This window comes from Orycteropus afer, unplaced genomic scaffold (assembly GCF_000298275.1).
Source record: "Orycteropus afer afer isolate SDZICR_OR568_19922 unplaced genomic scaffold, OryAfe1.0 scaffold00442, whole genome shotgun sequence".
Taxonomy (NCBI): Eukaryota; Metazoa; Chordata; class Mammalia; order Tubulidentata; family Orycteropodidae; genus Orycteropus; species Orycteropus afer.
The window spans coordinates 1,490,663-1,509,146 of record NW_006922029.1 but is presented as its reverse complement, the minus strand read 5'-3'; the positions used below and the strand labels follow the sequence as shown (position 1 = coordinate 1,509,146).

General features: G+C 45.6%; 1 protein-coding gene across 1 annotated transcript in view; it reads left to right on the top strand.

Moving 5' to 3' along the window:
- The window catches only part of ANKH (ANKH inorganic pyrophosphate transport regulator), a 170,962-nt gene that overhangs the window by 25,255 nt on the left and 127,223 nt on the right, over window positions 1–18,484 (top strand). The gene's annotated exons all lie outside the window — the stretch shown is intronic.

The following is an 18,484-nucleotide window of genomic DNA, read 5'->3' as shown; positions in this document are numbered from 1 at the left end:
ATGTCTGTTTCATAAGCTACTGCCAAAATGAGAAGTGCATATCGAGCCCTTGTACTGAATACAGAAGTAAGATTGTTGCCTCGAGGAAAATACTTGAGTGATTAGGGGTTTGCCAGCTAAACAAGCTGCTGTTTTCCACAGAGTACCATATTTACTTGAAACTATGGTTATTCAGATTTTTTTTTTTTTTTTTTTGCAGGGGAGCAGTGGTTTGGTCCTCTAGTACCGCTCTAACAAACATACCACAGATAGGTGTTTTTAACCAACAGATTTATTTTCTTACAGTGTAGAAGACTAGAAGCCCTAATTCAAAATGCCACCTCTAGAGGCTGGGTGACACGTGACCTTGGGCTTCAGCGCTGCCTCTTGCTTCCGGCCCACTGGAACTGGAGGCTTCTAACTCAGGCAGCTCCTGGCTGCTGAGGCTAACAAGCCCAAGGTCAACAAATAAAATGACACAGTCCACGATTACCAAGCAACATAGCAGACCACTAGTTAAAATCCAGAGACAGTCCCAAGATTGGCAGGGCATGGCAGCTGCTGAAGACTCAGCTACATGTAGGGTCTAAGCGTGCCAGAAAGCTACAGAGATCTTTCTCAAAGCTTTCTTCTTGTATGCTGGAAGCAGACCACATCCCTAAGGCAGCTACTCAGGTGTTCCAGTAGATTCCACCATGGAGCTGATTACCAGTCTCATCATGGGGAAGACTACATCTGCTGTCCATCCACTCAGAACCACGCCCAGCCATGTTGACACATAACTTTAACTACCGGGGGGGGGGGTATGTAATGGGGAGAGAAGAGTAGAGACAGCTATTTTTCTCAACAGATCATTTGTAACTTACCTGTCTCCCAAAATAAAATAATATTCTTATCATAACTTTGCTTTGTTGTAGAAAGGTACAGGGGTGACATTTGAAGTTTTTCTTCTTCATAGGACAGAGTGTAAAACTAAATGCAGAAATGCTGGTTGCATTAAATGCCGTCATTTCCATGGGTTCTCACAGAGGGCACTGGTTATTTGGAAGCATTTGGCCCTCCTTTACCAAGTTTCCATCCATTGTCTCAGACGAGTTTCCATCCATTGTCTCAGACGCTGAGTCTGTATCTGTGTGTACAAAATAAACAGCCTCTTACCCTGCTGACCTGTCTGTTTTGGCAGCCTGATCAGTAGGTGGCTTAGCTGGCTTGACCCTGGGCAGTTTCTTAGGACTCAGAGGACAGCTCAGATGAAGGAATGGGTGGGTCACATGAGCCCAGATGGAGCCCTTGATTCTCTGTCTTTTTTTTTTCCCCCAATAATTTATTTTATTGTTGCTGAGAATATACACAACAAAACATACAGCAGTTTAACAGTTTCAGCTTGTACAATTCAGTGACATTGGGAACATTCTTTAAGTTGGGCAGCCATTCCCACCCTCTTTTTCCAAATTATTCTTCCCCCTTAACTGCCATTGGCTGATGCAGCACAACTCAAACTGAGGAGAAACAGCTGTAACTTCCATTAATAATTGGAACGTGGAATGTATGAAGTATGAATGTAGGAAAATTGGAAGTTTTCAGAAATGAAATGTGCGGTGTAGTAAATTACTTAGTGTGGCTTTTCTACCCATAAATCTTTGTAAACTCAGTGGTGGAATGAGCAACTGAGGAGCTCCTGATTGTAAATGTTATCCATCTGGGTTATTTCTGTTGGGAGTGGCACAACACAATGTTATGGGAGGCTCACTCTCAGGTGCTTAGAATTCTGTTGTTATGATTGGTTGGTTTGACCACTCAGCTGGGCTCAAAAGGATTGACCACTCAGCTGGGCTCAAAAGGACTCCTCCTAGAGGCAGAACTCTCTCTCTCTGACTGCTGGTTGAGGAAGACTGCTGCTGAAAGAGACACGCACTCCTGAAAGAGACACGTGCTGCTGGGAAAGAGACGCAAGAGACATGTGTTGCTGAGTAAGACACCGAGGGACATGCACTGCTGGGGAGAGACTGTGAGAGACTTGGCTGAGAGATGGTGGGCTGGGAGAGAGACTGAGCATTTTTCCTGAACTTGAATTGTAGCCTGGTGCTACTAAACTCCATAATCTGAGAGTTCTGTGTGGCCACTGCAGCAAATTATTGAACCCAGGAGAGGGGTGGTGGGTGCTTTGGGAGGAACGGTTGGAGAAAGGGCTAGAGGGAGGCAGCATGTCTGGCTTGGCAGGAATAGGCCTTGGGCTGTTGATGGTGATTCTGTCTTCCTCTTGTGGGATTAGAGGAGGTCAGAATATGGGGCCTCCTTGCCCTGTTTGCAAAATGGAACACATAAAGATTGATATCCTAGGCATTGTTGTTGTTGTTGTTATGTGCTGTGGAGTCAGACCCAACTCATAGCGACCCCTCCTTGGGTTTCCGAGGCAGTATCACTACAGAAGTAGATTGCCCCATCTTCCTTCTGAGGAGTGGCTGGTGGGTTTGAACCACCAGCCTTCTGGTTAGCAGTCAAGTGGCTTTGGCACTACACTACCAGAGCTCCCATCCTATGCATTAGTGAGCTGAAATGGACTGTTTTTGGCCATTTTAAATCAGATAACCATATGATCTACTATGCTGGGAATAACAATTTGAAGAGGAATGGTGTGGCATTCATCATCGCAAAGGATGTTTCAAAATCTGTCCTGAAGTACAATGCTGTCAGAGATAAGATAATATCCATACGCCTATAAGGAAGACCTGTTAATACTACTATTACTCAAATTTACGCACCAACCACCAAAGCCAAAGATGAGTAAATTGAAGATTTTTATCAACTTCTGCAGTCTGAAATTGACTGAACATACAGTCAAGATGTGTTAGTTATCACTGGTGATGGGAATGCAAAAGTTGGAAACGAAGAATCACTTGTAGTTGGAAAATTTGGCCTTGGTGATAGAAATAATGCTGGAGATTGCATGATAGAATTTTGCAAGACCAACGACTTATTCATTGCAAATACCTTTTTTCAATAACACAAATGGTGGCTATACACGTGGACTTCACCAGATGGAGTACACAGGAATCAGAATGACTACTGATCTGTGGCAAGAGGTGATGGAAAAGCTCAATATCTTTAGCCAAAACCAGACCAGGAGCTGATTGTGGAATAGACCATAAACTGCTCATATGCAAGTTAAAGTTGAAGTTGAAGACAATTAAAACAAGTCTATGAGAGCCAAAATGTAACCTTGAATATATAGCTGTCCTGAATTTAGGGACCATCTAAAGAATAGATTTGATGTATTGAACACCAGTGACCAAAAACCGAAAGAATTGTGGGGATCACATCAAGAACATCATCCATGAAAAAAACAAGAAGTCACTGAAAAGATGAGAAAGAAGAGAAGACCAAAATGGATGACAGAATAGACTCTGAAACTTGCCTGTGAGCAGAGAGTAGCTAAAGCAAATGGAAGAAATGACATGATCAAAGAGCTGAACAGAAGATTTCAAAGAGCTGCTCGAGCAGACAAAGCCAGTTACTAGAATGAAATGTGCAAAGACCTGGAGTTAGAAAACCAAAAGGGAAGAAAATGCTTGACATTTCTCAAGCTGAAGGAACTGAGGAAAAAATGTAAGCTAACAGCAGTTCAAATCCACCAGCTGCTCTGTAGAAAGAAGACTGGGCAATCTACTTCTGTAAAGATTTACAGCCTTGGAAACCCAGTGGCGGTTGCTATGAGTAGGAAATGACTTGATGGCAGTGAGTTTTTTTTTTTTTAATTAGTTGGTTTAAGGAGCTCTGGTGGTGCAGTGGTTAAAGCATTTGGCTGGTAATCAAAAGGTCATTGGTTCAAGCCCACCAGCTGCTCTGTGGGAAAAAGGTGAAACAGTCTGCTTCCATAGTTTTATAGCCTTAAAAACTGTATGTGGCAGTTCTACTCTGTCCTGTAAGGTCTCTATGAGCCAGAATCAACTAGATAGCAGTGACTTTACTAGTTGGCTTAAAGATGACTTCAAGGGATATTTGTGGTTTAAGATTTAAAGATTATCCCAGGGCAGTAGTTCAGGGGTTCACCCAGTATCCATGGCTCCAGAAAGTCTGGATTCCATGGGAATTTGAAATTCTGTTCTGTGTTCTCCTCCATTTGGTCAGGATTTTTGTATAGAATCTTTGCTCAAACTGTTGATGGTGGTGCTGGCCACCATCGGGTCCTTCTGCCTGTCCTTCTTGGTAACAGTCCTTTGTGGGCTCAGCAGTGCTGTGAACTGGCTCTTTGTCCGGCTGAAGCATGCAGGTCCCTGGGGACCGTGGCACACCTTCCTGTTCTTTACTCTGAGACTGGTGGTGCACAGCTGTGTGCAGAGCCCCACGCAGCGCCACAGCAACGGCAGCTTCGTTTCAAAACTCGTCACAGCCCTTGCCCCTCACAGTGATCTTTCCTTCCTGGCCACGTCATCATCCATTGAGAGTTACCCCCCCCCCCATATAGATGAAAGTAATAAAATAAAGATTTGTGTCTTTCAACTAACGTCGTATCTTGCCTCATTAACTGCCTGCCTTCTCTGTAATGCAACACACTGCTTTTGATGAAGCAGCCTTCCTCCTGCATGACAGCTTGTAAGGCTATAGTTTGAACAGTCACTGAGGTGGAGATTCATTCTTAGCACAACTTTGCACAGTATTTCAAGTATGTGTGCCCTCTTTCAAGTACATTGTGTTATAGGATGTAAAATAGAGCTAATAGCAACAGTGCGAGAAATAACAACGGGTTGCTTATCCATAGGGAGCTTTGGTGGTGTTAAAGCAGTGAAGGTCAGTGGTTGGAACCCATAAGCCTCTCCACAGAAGAAAGATGAGGCAGTCTGCTTCTGTAAAGATTGACAGCCTTGGAAACCCCATGGGGGTTGCTATGAGTAGGAATCGACTTGATGGCAGTGAGTTTGGTCTTTTCATCGTCATCGTTTATCTATGGCTTTGCCATTTACTTTGTAACTGCCGTTTAATTACCACATGTGAAATAATTTAAAAAGAAATGCTTTATAAAGCTGGGTGACTAAAAATCACGTTAAGTTGATTACAATATTAATCGCATGCCATTTCTTATCATAGTCCATAAACTCTGCAATAAAATTGTATCTATTTAAATGGAGTTAGACGTCTTGCTAATTTTCCACTGTTCTGTACGTGAGAAGTGTCTTGGGATGATTGTTGATGGGAAAATTGAAGCAAAGTGGTGGGAATGCCATTTTCAAATCGTAAGTAACATACGCACTGGTCTCGGGCACTTCACTGCTTCCTAACACTTTCACATGCTGCTTTACATTTGATGCACCAGGGGAGAGTAGCAAGGTTAGAATTTGGCTGTTTAATGAAACCTTTCAGCTGATGACAGGCATAAGGAGGTCCTGTGGCCACCGTTTGTGGTGCCATGGTAATAGCCACTTAGACTTATGCTGGGTCTCCTTGTGCCTGTGGTCGTGGACCAGCATCGTGGGACATTAAATGCACCCCTTAGATCCCAAGGTGGAAGAAGTTGAATTAGACTTGCCTAGCTCTGTCAGTGGATTGGTCCCAGTGGGGACTCCAGTACCACCGCCCTCTCCTGTACTTCTAGGTCTGGACCCAAAGTAACCTCCTCTTGAGTCATTTCATTTCCCACTGTCAGTCTCTGTTCTTGGACTAGGACTCAGTAGACCCTGTAAATTTATGGCATTGTATGGTTAGGAAGGCACTCTGGTAGCGTAGTGCCTAAGGCACTTGACTGCTAACCAGGAGGTTGGCGGTTCAAACACACCAGCCACTCTTTGGAAGGAAGATGGGCAGTCTACTTCCATAGAGATACCGCTTTGGAAACCCAAGGAAGGGTTGCCATGAGTCAGAGATGACTTGACAGCACATAACAGCAACAACAACATGGTAAGTGCAAAGGACCAAACCCATTGCCATCAAGTCAGTTGCGATACATGATGACTGCACATCTTACAGAACACTGGGCTCCACAGGGTTTTCAGTGGCTGCTAATTTACAGAAGTGGATCACTGGGCCTTTCCTCCATAGCCCTGCGGGGTGGATTTGAACTGCCGGACTTCTGGTTAGAAGCCAGTGCAAACCGTTTGCATACCGCAGAGGCCTGTGGTAACATTGCTGTCAAATCAGTTCCAACTCATAGCAACATTACAAAGTAGAACTACCTCCATAGGGTTTTCAAGGCTGTAATCTTTATGGAAGTAGACTGCCACATCTTTCCTCCATGGGGTAGCTAATGGGTTTAAACCACTGACCTTTTGGTTAGCAGCAGTGTTTAACCACTGTGCCACCAGGGCTTCTTATAGTACAGGCAGGTGGTGCTAAAATCTTACGAAAAACTCCCAACTTAATTCTTCCTGGACACACACACACACACACACACACACAAATTTTGTATGATGTATTTTCCTTAATTTTTATTGTAGTTTGGATGAAAGTTTACATTGGTTTTCCGTTCAACAGTTTATACACATTTTGTTTCATGACGTTGGCCCCTCACTGTAACAGCACTCTTCCTTGTTTCCCCGTTTCCATTTGTCCTTCTTTCCTGCCTCTTGCTCCTTTTGCGCTTTGTTTTTTGACAGATGCTGCCGTTTGGTTGATTGCATTGAGGAGCACTTTCCTCCCGTGCGTTATCACTCACTTCTTAGGCCTGTCTAGTGTTTGGCTGAAAGTTGATCCCTGACAGTGGGCTCAGTTCCAGGCTTGAGGGGTCTCTGAGGGGCACAGTCTCGGGGATTCTACCGTCTCTGTTAGACCACCAAGTCTGGTCTTTTTCATGATTTCACATTTAGTTCTACGTTTTTCCTCCCTCGCGGTCCAGGGCCTTCTACTGTGACCCCCGTCAGAGGGCTCGGTGGTGGTAGCCAGGGGCCGTACAGATTGCTGGTCTCAGGCTCCTGGAGGCTGTGGTTCACGTGGTCCGCCCGTCCTTTGGGGGAATTGTTTCCTTGAGTCTTTGATTATCTTCACTCTCCAAATGAGGAGAGACCAATAGTTGCATCTTACATGGCTACTCACAGGCTTTCAAAATGTCCTTTGTCTACTCACCAAAGTAGCTGCTGCTTCTTAATGAAGCCAAAAGGGTCAAAACAAAGAGAAACCCAGCAGATTCTCTTCTGCCAACAATGAAGCCTTCAAACATCAGTATGGCGGTTTGGCACGCAGGATAAATGTTTGAAAGACATATATTCCTGTATTCATCAAACCTGGACTCTACGTAGTCACTGATTTGATAAACAGGTAAAAAAAACAGTGCTCATTTTTATTCTTTTCCAAAATAAAGAAATAGAGGAGTTACTGGAAAGCATGTTTCTGTCACTATGATTAGTATCTTACTGAAGTCTTTGAAAGCTCAGTTACAGAGAAAGGCCTTTTTTCTTGCATGCTTCAGTAAACAGGCGTACAGGGCAGGAGGAAGTTGATAATATGATAGGTTGGTAGGTGATTTCTCCCCCGAGGGAAACATTTCTTAGTAGAAAATTGACACCAACCTTTCTGGCTCAAAGCCTGCCTGGAAGATTGTCCAAGATGCACCAGGTCTCAAGGACCAAGACAAAGAGCTGGTTGTGTACAGTGAAAAGGGGCAAAAACAAAACGCAAAAGACAGAAGCAAACAAGAACAATCTTCACAATTTGGAGAGTGCCAACAGGCAAACAACTCAGCAAACTCTTCGAATGGCAGGGAGGGTCTTTTGCAGCCACCTGCATCCAGTGGCCTGACTTGTGTGTGCTATTGGGAATACTGAATGTGGGAGGTGATCTTTGCCCTCTCCTGTTTCTCCAGCTCTCCAGTCGGAGCTAAGACGCCCTTGTGAAATATGAATAAAACCAAACCTATTGCCCTGGAAGGAGCTCTGGTGGCGTAGTGCCTAAGGCATTTGACTGCTAACCAGAAGGCTGGTGGTTTAAACCCACCAGGCACTCTTCGGAAGGAAGGCTGGGCAATCTACTTCCATAGTGATACCACCTCAGAAACCCAAGGAGGGGTCGCTGTGAGAAGGAATCCACTCATTGGCAGTGAGTTTGTTTTGTTTTTTGTTCATTGCCATGGAGTGGATTCTGACCCATAGTGATCCTATAAGACAGAGTAGGTCTGCCCCCACAGAGTTTTCAAGGCTGGAAATCTTTCCAAAAGTGGACTGCCATGTCTTTCTCCCACCAAGTGGCTGGTGAGTTCAAACTGAACTGCCTCCCTTCAGGTTATTAGCCAAGCACTTTAACCACTGCAGTAACAGGGCTCCTTTGAAATCTAAATGACCACAGTGAAAGCTTAGCAAAACCGGAAGCATGTCTGCAAGTTAGGAGGCTTTAGTTAAGATGAAAATAATGCAAGTATTTCTTTAGGTTAAAGGAGCTCTGGTGGTGCAGTGGTTAAGGCAGTAGGCTGCTAACCAGAAGGTCAGTGGTTGGAACCCACCAGCCGATCCACGGGAAAGATGAGGCAGTCTGCTTCTGTAAAGATTTATAGCCTTGGAAACCTAAGGGGGGTTGCTGTGAGTTGAAATTGACAATATGGCAGTGAATTTTGCTGGGTTTGGGTTTTCTTCACATTAAGGACCTCTTCTAAATGAAAACTTTCCTGCTGCTTTTGAGCTGGTAGCCAGAAGTTTCCTGAAAGCACTGAAATACTTCACAAAGCTCCTGGAAACACCTGAGGCCAAAAGTAGGGTAAGGGAAATTTGGCACCTGACACCTAGTTGTGCTTTTAGAAAATGAACCACCCTGTTTGCTTATTGTGCAGAGGAAGAACAGGCTATCAGAGAGGTACCCAGAGATGTCAGAGTTGTCCCTGGACTGCCACCCTTTGCCACATACTAGGTAAAGGTTTCTGCTCTTCCCAAGTTCAGGGGGGCTAAGGAGTAAGGCAGATGAGACCAGCCCTGCAGCCCCGCTGCCCAGTTGTTCTGTTCTGCAGCCAAGCTGATTGCTTGCTTTGCCGTGAACATGAACTTGAGCCCAGGTCAGAACCTTGTGGAGGAGTCAAGAACACTCTATTCTTCTCCTTCCTGGATTTTCAGGAGGAAGAGACAGGTGTGGCATCCACTGTGAAAGAGTCATAATCAGGTGCCCAGAATAGGTGTTTACGTACCTGAGAAAGCACAGTGCAGACGCTAAGGGTGCCGTCAGTATTGTCACCCTTCATTGCTTTAGTGGTGGTCCGTTTCCTTCCCCACCCAGCGAGTAAGCCAAGAGCCTCGACACACTGAGCCAATAACCAAAGGGTGGGTAGGACCAGGCGACAGGAGGGAAACCCACCTGAAAGCCAGGTGTCCTGCCAGCTCCTTTCCCGCAGGTTCGGTCTTCTGACCCTGCTGCCCTGTGGGTCTGCTCTTGCTCCAGCTCTTGCTCACTTCGTCAGTTCTGCTCCCATCAGATGGACTTATTTTTCTTTCTGGTCATTCCTGCTGCCTGTTGGGTAAGGGTCTCAGTTGTTGGGGTGGGGTGCATTGCAGTGCGTGAGAGCTTCAGGGACCCTGCAGAGGCCTCATGTGATCAGAGCCGAGTGGCCAGGTCAGCCGCCTGCTGCTGAGGAATCACAGACCCAGGAAGTAGTGTCTGTGGACGTTCTGATCACTCCAGTGCTTCTGGCCACAGCCTGGAGGCCCCCCTTCCACTGAGCTCTCGACCGGCTTTGCTGTCCTAGGCGGAAGCCCAGTCGGAATAGAGCGCGCCGAGAGTAGGAGTCGCTCCGGTGGAACAGGTTTTCTGTCTGGGAATCTCATGTTTGGGATTCTGTGTTCTGCATGGTGTTCAGAATATTCTGCTCTAGGTGTTACTAGAAGAAATGGAGGGAAATCAGCAGCTGTGGCTGATGCAGCCGCTCGGCGACTCCTGAGCACTGAGTGAATGCAGGAGACAGGTCGACGTTTGTCAGGGCTAGACGGAGGAAAATTCCCACTCCCGACCCTAACCCTGCAGCCGCGCACTGTCTCAAGTCCCGCCCAAGCAACTTAGCTATTGTTTTCTCAGCATGCTGTGAACTAAAGGCTTCGGCACTCTGCAGGCCTGGACAGTCCGTCCGTTTTCATTCCCCCATGTCTTATGCAGAGGAGGCATAGCTAAGTCCCCAGGGAAGCCTCTTCCCTAAGGAAGCATCCAAGTATCCTACAAACCAAATCATGCTAGCCAAGACTGAGCAGGCAGGACTGCCTTCCAGGCCAGTCTCTGGGATGTTACTAGGTCAGAGCTGGCCTCTGTGCTTGGCCTCCAGATCGGCTCATGAGCTGGGCCGTAGATGTGGTTCTTCTTGGCTGAGACACATCCACAGCCTCCTGACATGGCAGGTGCTGAGATGATTGGCAAGGTGATTAGCCTGGTAGGAAACCACACCACTGCCATCGAACAGCTCAGGGGTGATCAGTGTACGTACAAAACCAGCCCACTGCCTCGGAGTTTATGCCAACTCACAGCAACCCTATGGATCAGAGTAGAATTGCTGCATAGGGTTTCCAAGGCTGTCATCTGTATACGGAAGCAGAATGCCATATCTTTCTCCCCCAGAGCGACTGGTGAGTTCAAACCACTGATCTTTGGTTAGCAGCCAAGTGTTTTAACCACTGTGCCACTAGAGCTCCTATGAGTACATGTCGAGGACGCTAATTAGCCATTCACCATCTCTACCTTAAGGAAAGCATGCTGGAGGATATATTTTAACTTTTCTTACAGTAAATAACTTCGTATGTGTTTATTAGGATCCCTAATGGCACAGTATTTAAAGTGCTTGGTGCTAACCAGATGGTAGGTGGTTCGAACTCACCAGCCCCTCTGTGGGACAAAGATGTGGCAGCCTGCTTCTGTAAAGATGACAGCCTGGAAACCCTATAGGGCAGTTCTGCTCTGTGCCACAGGGTCACTATGGGTTGGAATGGACTCGATGGTGATGGGTTGAGTTTGGGTATGTATTTATTACCTAGGAATTCATCTACTTTCGGTGAGAGTATTTATTTCACCTTTGCTGTCCTCTGAGTGTAGGCATTGCCCAAAGGTTATTATTACTTTGTAGAGCAACAATCCATTTCATTTGCCTTCACACTAACTCCTTAGATGTTTGAAATGGACACCTGGTTTTGGAATTACAGGATTTGAGGGACTGTATCATCACATATTTTATACTTTCCTTGTTTTCCCCTGCAGTGAGTGTTTGTCCAGATTGAAGAAATTTAAGTTTTTTCTTTTGCTTCTCAATAAAACTTTGTTTGTTAGCTCTCTATCCCGCTCAGCATTTTGTCTGCTCAGTTCTGTCTAGTGAAGGTAAAACCTTGTCTCACCAGCAGTGACTGTCAGTACCCTCATGCATATGAGTCATATGCGTCTTCCCTCAAAGCTTTCAGGACAGTTCCAGACACATGCTATAGGATGTTGTTTTCGTAGTTGGGTGCCAGTGAATCAGTTCCGACTCACAGCAACCCTGTGTGCAATAGAATGAAACGCTGCCTGATCCTGTGCCGTCCCCACAGTCATTGCTGTGCTCGAGTCCGTCGTTGCAACCACCGTATCAGTCCATCTTGTTGAGTGTCTTCCTCTTTTCCACTGGCCCGCTACTTTACCAAGTATGATAGCCTTCTCCAGGGACTGCTCCCTCTTGATAACGTCTAAAGTGCCAGAAATGAAGGAAAAATGATGATTAAGGGAACTAGCCCATCAAGTGACAAAAACAAAAAGTATTAATTTGGAGCAGCTGCAGGTTCTTTTTCTGAGCCTCCATGAAACAACAACTTCCTGGTTTCCATTCATCTTCCATTTTCATAGATGTCCTCAGAGTCACCTTCTAGGACACCCCTTGGCTACATGTATGCATTAGTACCATCCTCTGGATTACCTGGTTAGGCATCATTAGAAAGCCAGTAGGAGTCAATTTAAACCGATTAAGTCAGTAGAATTGTGATGCAAATGTTTTGAAAATTCAGTGTCTACTAAATCAAACCATTTGTAATTTCTAGAAGCTATTTGTAATTTACAGAAACTGTCTTATGGACCAGAATTCATAAGCACCTACTTTTGGTCAATTTGAAATTGACGACAGTTAGTTTAAACCATTTACAATAACTGTTACAAATTTTTTAAAATTGGAGAACTTAGTTTCCTTAGATCCCAACTCTTAAAATGCTAAAAACCAAATTTGATTTGGTTGAGAATTGGGTTGAGTTCCGCATCCAGGAAGAATAATGCATGCCTGTGATTTTTCATCTTCAGCAGTCACTTCCTTTCTAGAAAATGGCAGCAGAAGCAGCTTCTTTGTGTGGCTGTCCAAGGACATAATAGCAAATGGCAGACATACAGCTTCTGCTCCATAATGTAACATTCCTTCTTAAAAGTCTGTAAACTGTATCTTGGATACAGAATGAAAAAGCAGGGGAGGAGACTTTTATGATAAAGTTTTGGGGAATCCTTGCCATGACCAGACACTGGCTGAGAATAGAAGAATGCTGGGAGTCTCTTGATGAGCCAGTCTGATGTGTTATTGGAGATGGGCTAAAGATGAAAGCAAAATGGGATCACCCCTGTGGCATGTGCCCCTTTTCAGACCTCATATGGTCTCTTCTTAGAAGATTGCCATGATGTTCATGGTGGATTGTGTCTATCCGAGGCAAGGCCAGCCTGGGCATTTAGCATGTGACAGAAAGGTCAGAGCTGGCCATTCCCTGGGGTCCACCCCTATCAGATGATGCTTTGAGAGTGGAGACCATTCCCAACTTGTGAACTTTCTGTCCTCACCTCACAGCACGGTCAGCACTTGATCCTGCAGACCTCTGTATCATCCAGTAAGTGTCTGGTTATGGTGCAGAATTGGAATATTGAGACTGGAAGCCTAAGAAAGTGGCTGCAGTTTCATTCCCTTTTCCAGTGTTTTATAGTTTCTTCTAGGAAAAATAAAATCTAGGGCTTGGTGTTGTGTACTTTTGATTTCAGCCTGCAGCTAATATGAGCTTGAAGCCTGATCAGAATATTTGGCCTTGAATAAAAAACAAGATAGAACCCTTTTTTGTTCAAAGAGAACAAAAGGACTCTCTGGTTTTTGTTCTTAACTAGTATAACTTTCAGAGTTGAGGCCCCGTGGTTGCCTTGGCCCAGTCGCGAGTATGCGTTCTTCAAGGGGACCACGCCGGACAGTCAAAGCGTGAGTGGGTGGTGGGTTCAGGTTGCACGGTGTTCACTTACTTGTATTAGCATTCTTTTTGCCTGTCCTCCCCCTCTGTGTTAAGATCTAGAATGAAATAACATAACCTTGCCTTTTCCACAAATGAAGAATAAGTCTCTTTGTTTGCAAGTTTAACACTTAAGTTTAAAAGTAAGGATTCAGACAAAGAAGTAAAACATGTACAATTCTGTGGATCGCTCTAAGGGCCCTGGCTGGCACCGATGGTTTGTGCTCGACTGCTAACCTAACGGTTGGTGGTTCGAACCCATGGAGTGGCACCGTGGAAGAGGGGGATCTCCTTTATGAAGACTACAGCCAAGGAGGCTCTGTGGAGCAGCTGTGTGTAACACAGGGTCACAGTGCTTTGGAATCGACTCAGCGACAGCAGGCTGGTTTGTTGTTGTTGCTGTTATAGTCACCATGACAACCCATTTATGTACCTCAAGTTCTACTTTAAAGACCGTTCCCCTGCTCAGCTAACATGGTGCTAGGCCTGATTTGTTAAAAGAGAAGTAAAGATCTGTTTGGATAAACGAGGTCAAGATCCCTTTACGGGTTTTGAGTCAGGTCTCTGTAAGGAGTTTTTCTCTTAGGCCACTGCTCAAAGAGCTCCTGATGCTGTTTACCAGCTCTGAGTCCCTGGTGCTTGGGCCCTAGGTGTTCTTGGCCTTCGTGTGGGTAGTGATTCTGTGTCTCCGCCAAGACGCACACACCTTGGAGGCGGGAAGGGACTTGGCTGGTTTCACTTGGCACACCTGCAGTTTGTGTACGCTGGCCGAAAACTTCCCACCACGGAGTGTTGTGTTTTGCTCATTAAGTGATTTACTGACAAAAATAAACAGTTTTTAAACTTTGCTTTATCAAAGTGTTGAACAAGGCATGTGCCAAGTAAAATAATCCAGTTGGGATTAAGCAAACAGCCCCCCTGGGGGCCAGCTTTTGCGTCACAGCCCCTCCTCCACTCTTCTGTCGCCCTTCTCTTCACAGTGCAGGGGCCCTCAGCTGCCACAGCCCACGCTGCCCGCTGTCTAATGGCGTGATCACCCATAGGAAGAGCAGGGCCCTTGAGCATAGATTCTTGTGGTTTTGTGGGTGTGGAGAGAGCTGCCGGGGTCGGGGGTGATTCTTTCAGGAGATGAAGAGGGTGATTAGTTAAGCAGAAAGACAAACAGGAAAAGCAGTGAGTAAACAGGAGGAGAAGTTGTCAGGGTAGAGACTAAGACTCCTGCTGCTTTTAGCCACCAAACACAACTAGCAATGGGGAGGGTTAATGGCCCCCTGGAAGAAATGATTTTCCAAATCAGTAGTGCTGGGCTCAGGAGGCATCTCACCATGGACAGACTTGGCTGTGGGCACGGGCTGTCAGCGTTTTCAAAGGTTTCCTTTTACAATGGGGCAAACTCTTCCAAGAAACAGATTATTCTGATTAACCAGACACACGACGCTGGTCTCTTTTAGCAACATTAATCTCTTAGTCTCTTTTAGTAGCAGAATTAAAAATATGTATGGAAGCACTTTGAAATTTAACAAGCTCTATACATATCCAGATTTTTTTAAAAAAATCTTGAAACAATTTTATCACCCTAAGAATTAGAATTAATTGTATTAGTATCAAGAAGCAGTGGTCAACCCCGATTGATGCCTTAATGTTAGTAAAATAACTTTTTGTTTTCTACTTTGGCTGACTTCTTTGAGAATCGGGTCTTCTTTGACTTAATGATAATAATAACAAATAATCGTAGAGCCCTGACTACGCTCCAGGACATTGTTCTCAGTGCTTTACAGATACTAACTCATTGCATTTGACTGTTAATCAGAAGGCTGGCAGTTCAAACCTGCCAGCCACTCCTTGGAGGGAAGACTGGGCAATCTACTTTCGTAGTGATACCACCTCAGAAACTCGAGGAGGGGTCACTATGAGTCGGATCCGACTTGATGGCAGTGGGTTTGGTTTTTTGGTTTTTATGATTGTCCTCTTACACTCAGCGAGGAAACTAGGCCACAGAGGAGAGAGGTGACTTGCTGAAGACCACACACTAGATGTTTAGATTTTTTTTAAGCATCTTAAGGGGCTGCCTAGTAAAATAGCTGTATATATGTTTTTCCTCCCTAAAGTTGTCATTTACCCCCAGTCATCTTTGAGCATACCTGTGCACAGTGAATGGAGTGCTGTTGGTCCTATGCCTTTCTGGTGATGGACTGCAGTCTGTGACCTTATGAGCCATAGGGCTTTTCATTGGCTGATTTTTGGAAGTAGTCCACCAGACTTTTCCTCGTCCATCTTAGTCTAGAAACTCTACTGAAACCTGTTCAGCATCATAGCAGCATGCAGGCCCCTGACCAAAAACCAAACTCACTGCTGTAGAATAGGTTCCAACTCACAGTGACCCCTCCTTGGGTCTCCGAGGTGGTATCTCTATGGAAGTAGATTGCCCAGTCTTCCTTTTGCGGAGTAGCTGGTGGGTTTGAACCACCAGCCTATTGGTTAGCAGTCAAGTGCCTTAGGCACTACACCACCAGAGCTCCTAGTGGCAGGCAAATGGTGGCTGTGCGGGAGGTGCATTGTCTGGGAATTCAGTGTGGGTCTCCTGCATGGGAGGTGAGAATTCTGCCGCTGAGCCACCGCTGGTCCTCTTACTGTAGTCACCAGTTGTAATAGTAATAGAATTAGCCATAATAATAGTAACAGCTATCGCCCTTAAATGAAAGCTAGACCCACTGCCATCGAGCAGCTGCCAACTCATAGCGACCCAGGACAGAGGAGAACTGCCCCAGAGGGTTTCCACGGCTGTCGGTCTCCATGGAAACAGACTGCCTCATCTTTCTCCTGCAGAGCAGCTGGTGGTCAAATCACCATCCTCTTTAACCATTCTACCACCAGCGCTGTGTCTCTCACCATTCTGGAGGGCATGTTACTCTATGCCATGCATACATGAAGCGTTTTAAATGGATGCTTTTCCCTATGATGCAGATCCTGTTATGAAGAAACTAGGCTAAAGAAGTGAAACTTGTCCAGGGTCAAACACCTGAGCCACTACCTGTGCTCAGACAGGTGAACCTTAGAGTGCGTTAGTTTCTTAGCCATGCCCTTCTCCTTGTAAAATCACTCCTTAGAGCGATGTGTGGTGTGTGTCCAACCTTAAAGATGCGTGTGAGGGTTACAGAAGGTGAACCATGCTTTGGTTCTGTTTCGTTTTTTAGTGCCCTCAATACGAGAGAGACGTAAAGCATTGTTGGAGAGCTGCACAGCTCCTTTCCACGGAAGACTTTATACTGTGTGAGCAAAGGGGTAACCCACAGGGGATACAATTATGAATGAGGCCATTTTTCACTTTGCGTAACTTTATGAGCTGGGCAGGGCCTCAGGTCAGCTCGTTCATCTCCCTGGAGTCCAGCCCAGCCAGGCCGTGCAGGATCACATTGGGGCTGCTTCGGATGGTCTCTGGCAAATCTCACCACTGGCCTTTAGTGTGCACCCACCCTCTCAGTTCTGAACGTCTCATGTCATCCTTGCCCTGTTGTGCTTCAAGAGCTTTGGGAGTCAATCCTGAAGCCGCAGCCCAGGCCAGGGAAAGAGCAAGCAGCCTCCCTTGCTCCAAGTGCTAAAAAATGCGGTCACTCTAACAGCCCAACAAGCTATGGGGCAGTGGGTGCGTGCTTTTACCAGTCTTTCACTCTGACTGTGAATAGCTAACAGCTGTGTGCCGATGATGCCTCGTTGGAATCTGAGCTTCTGGGAACATGGAGTCCATCAACAGAGATACCTCTTTTCTGAAAAATTGCTGTTGTTGTTAGGGGCCATCAAGTCAGCTCCAACTCATCGCGACCCTGTGGACAACAGAAAGACACACTGCCCAGTCCTGTGCCAGCCTCACGATCCTTGCTGCACCTGAGCCCATTGTGGCAGCCACTGTCAGTCCATCATATCGATGGCCTTCCCACTTGACCAAGCATGATATCCTTCTCCAGGGGAATGGTCCCTTCCAGACAACATGGCCAAACTGGGTAAGATGAAGTCTGGCCATTCTCGCTTCCAAGGAGCATTACGGCTGCACTTCTTCCAGGACAGATTTGTTAGGTCTTCTGGCAGTCCATGGTACTTTCAGTATTTTTCTCCAACATCACAACTTAAAAGCATCAACTCTTCTTCAGTCTTCCTTATTTTATTCGTTGTCTAGCTTTCACATGCATGTGAAGCAATTGACAACATAGTGGCTTGGGTTAAAATTATTATTATTATTATTATGTAGTAAATATACTGGGAGCATAGTGCCTAAGGCATTTGACTGCTAACCAGAAGGCTGGTGGTTCAAACCTACCAGCCACTCCTCGAAAGGAAGAGTAGGCAATCTACTTCAGTAGTGATAGATACCACCTCAGAAACCCAAGAAAGGGTTCCAACTATGAGTTGGAACCGCCTTGATGGCAGTGAGTTTGATTTTTTCGTGAGTTTAGTAAATATGTATGTAACACAACATCTGCTACGTGAGCATTCTTCGCGTGTACAGTTCATTGATGTTAATTGTGCTCATCATGTTGTTCAACCAGCACCATTACCCTTTTCCAATTTTCCATCACCCTTAACCAAAGCTCGGTGCCCCCTAAGCAAGGACATGAGTCCCTCTATCCCCTCCCATCCACCCTGGTAACCACTCATCAACCTGGGTCTACATTCACCTCCCTGTTTTAAATACTTCATGTAAATGGAATCATCCAGTATTTGTCCTTTTGTGACTGACTTGTTTCACCCAGCCTGATGCCTTCAGGGTTCATACATGTTGTGGCATGCCATCAGGCTTCATTTCTCTTCATGTTGTTGTTGTTGTTATGTGTCGTCAAGTCGGACCTGACTCAGAGCGACCCCTCCTTGGTTTCCGAGGCAATATCACTACGGAAGTAGATTGCCCCATCTTCCTTCCGAGGAGTGGCTGGTGGGTTTGAACTGCCAGCCTTCTGGTTAGCAGTCAAGTGCCTTAGCCACTATGCTACCAGAGCTCCCAGGCTGAGTAATACTCCATTGTATGTATGTGCTACATTTTATCTGTTCATCTGTTGCTGGACATTTAGATTGTTTCCACCTTTTGGCTGTTGAGAATAATGCTGCAACAAATACTGGTGTCCAAGTATCTGTCTTCCCTCCTGTTGTCAGTTCTGTTGGGTATATACATAGTGGGATTGCTAGGTCATGTAGTAATTCTGTGTTTAACATTTTACTGAGCATGTCAAACTAGATGGGTGCTTTTCCTACAATGCAGTCAGATGCCTTAGGCACTACGCCACTAGAGCGCCTGTATATTTACTACATAATAACAATAACTACTTCTTTTCAGTCTTAATTCTTGGGTAGAACTTCCAAACTAT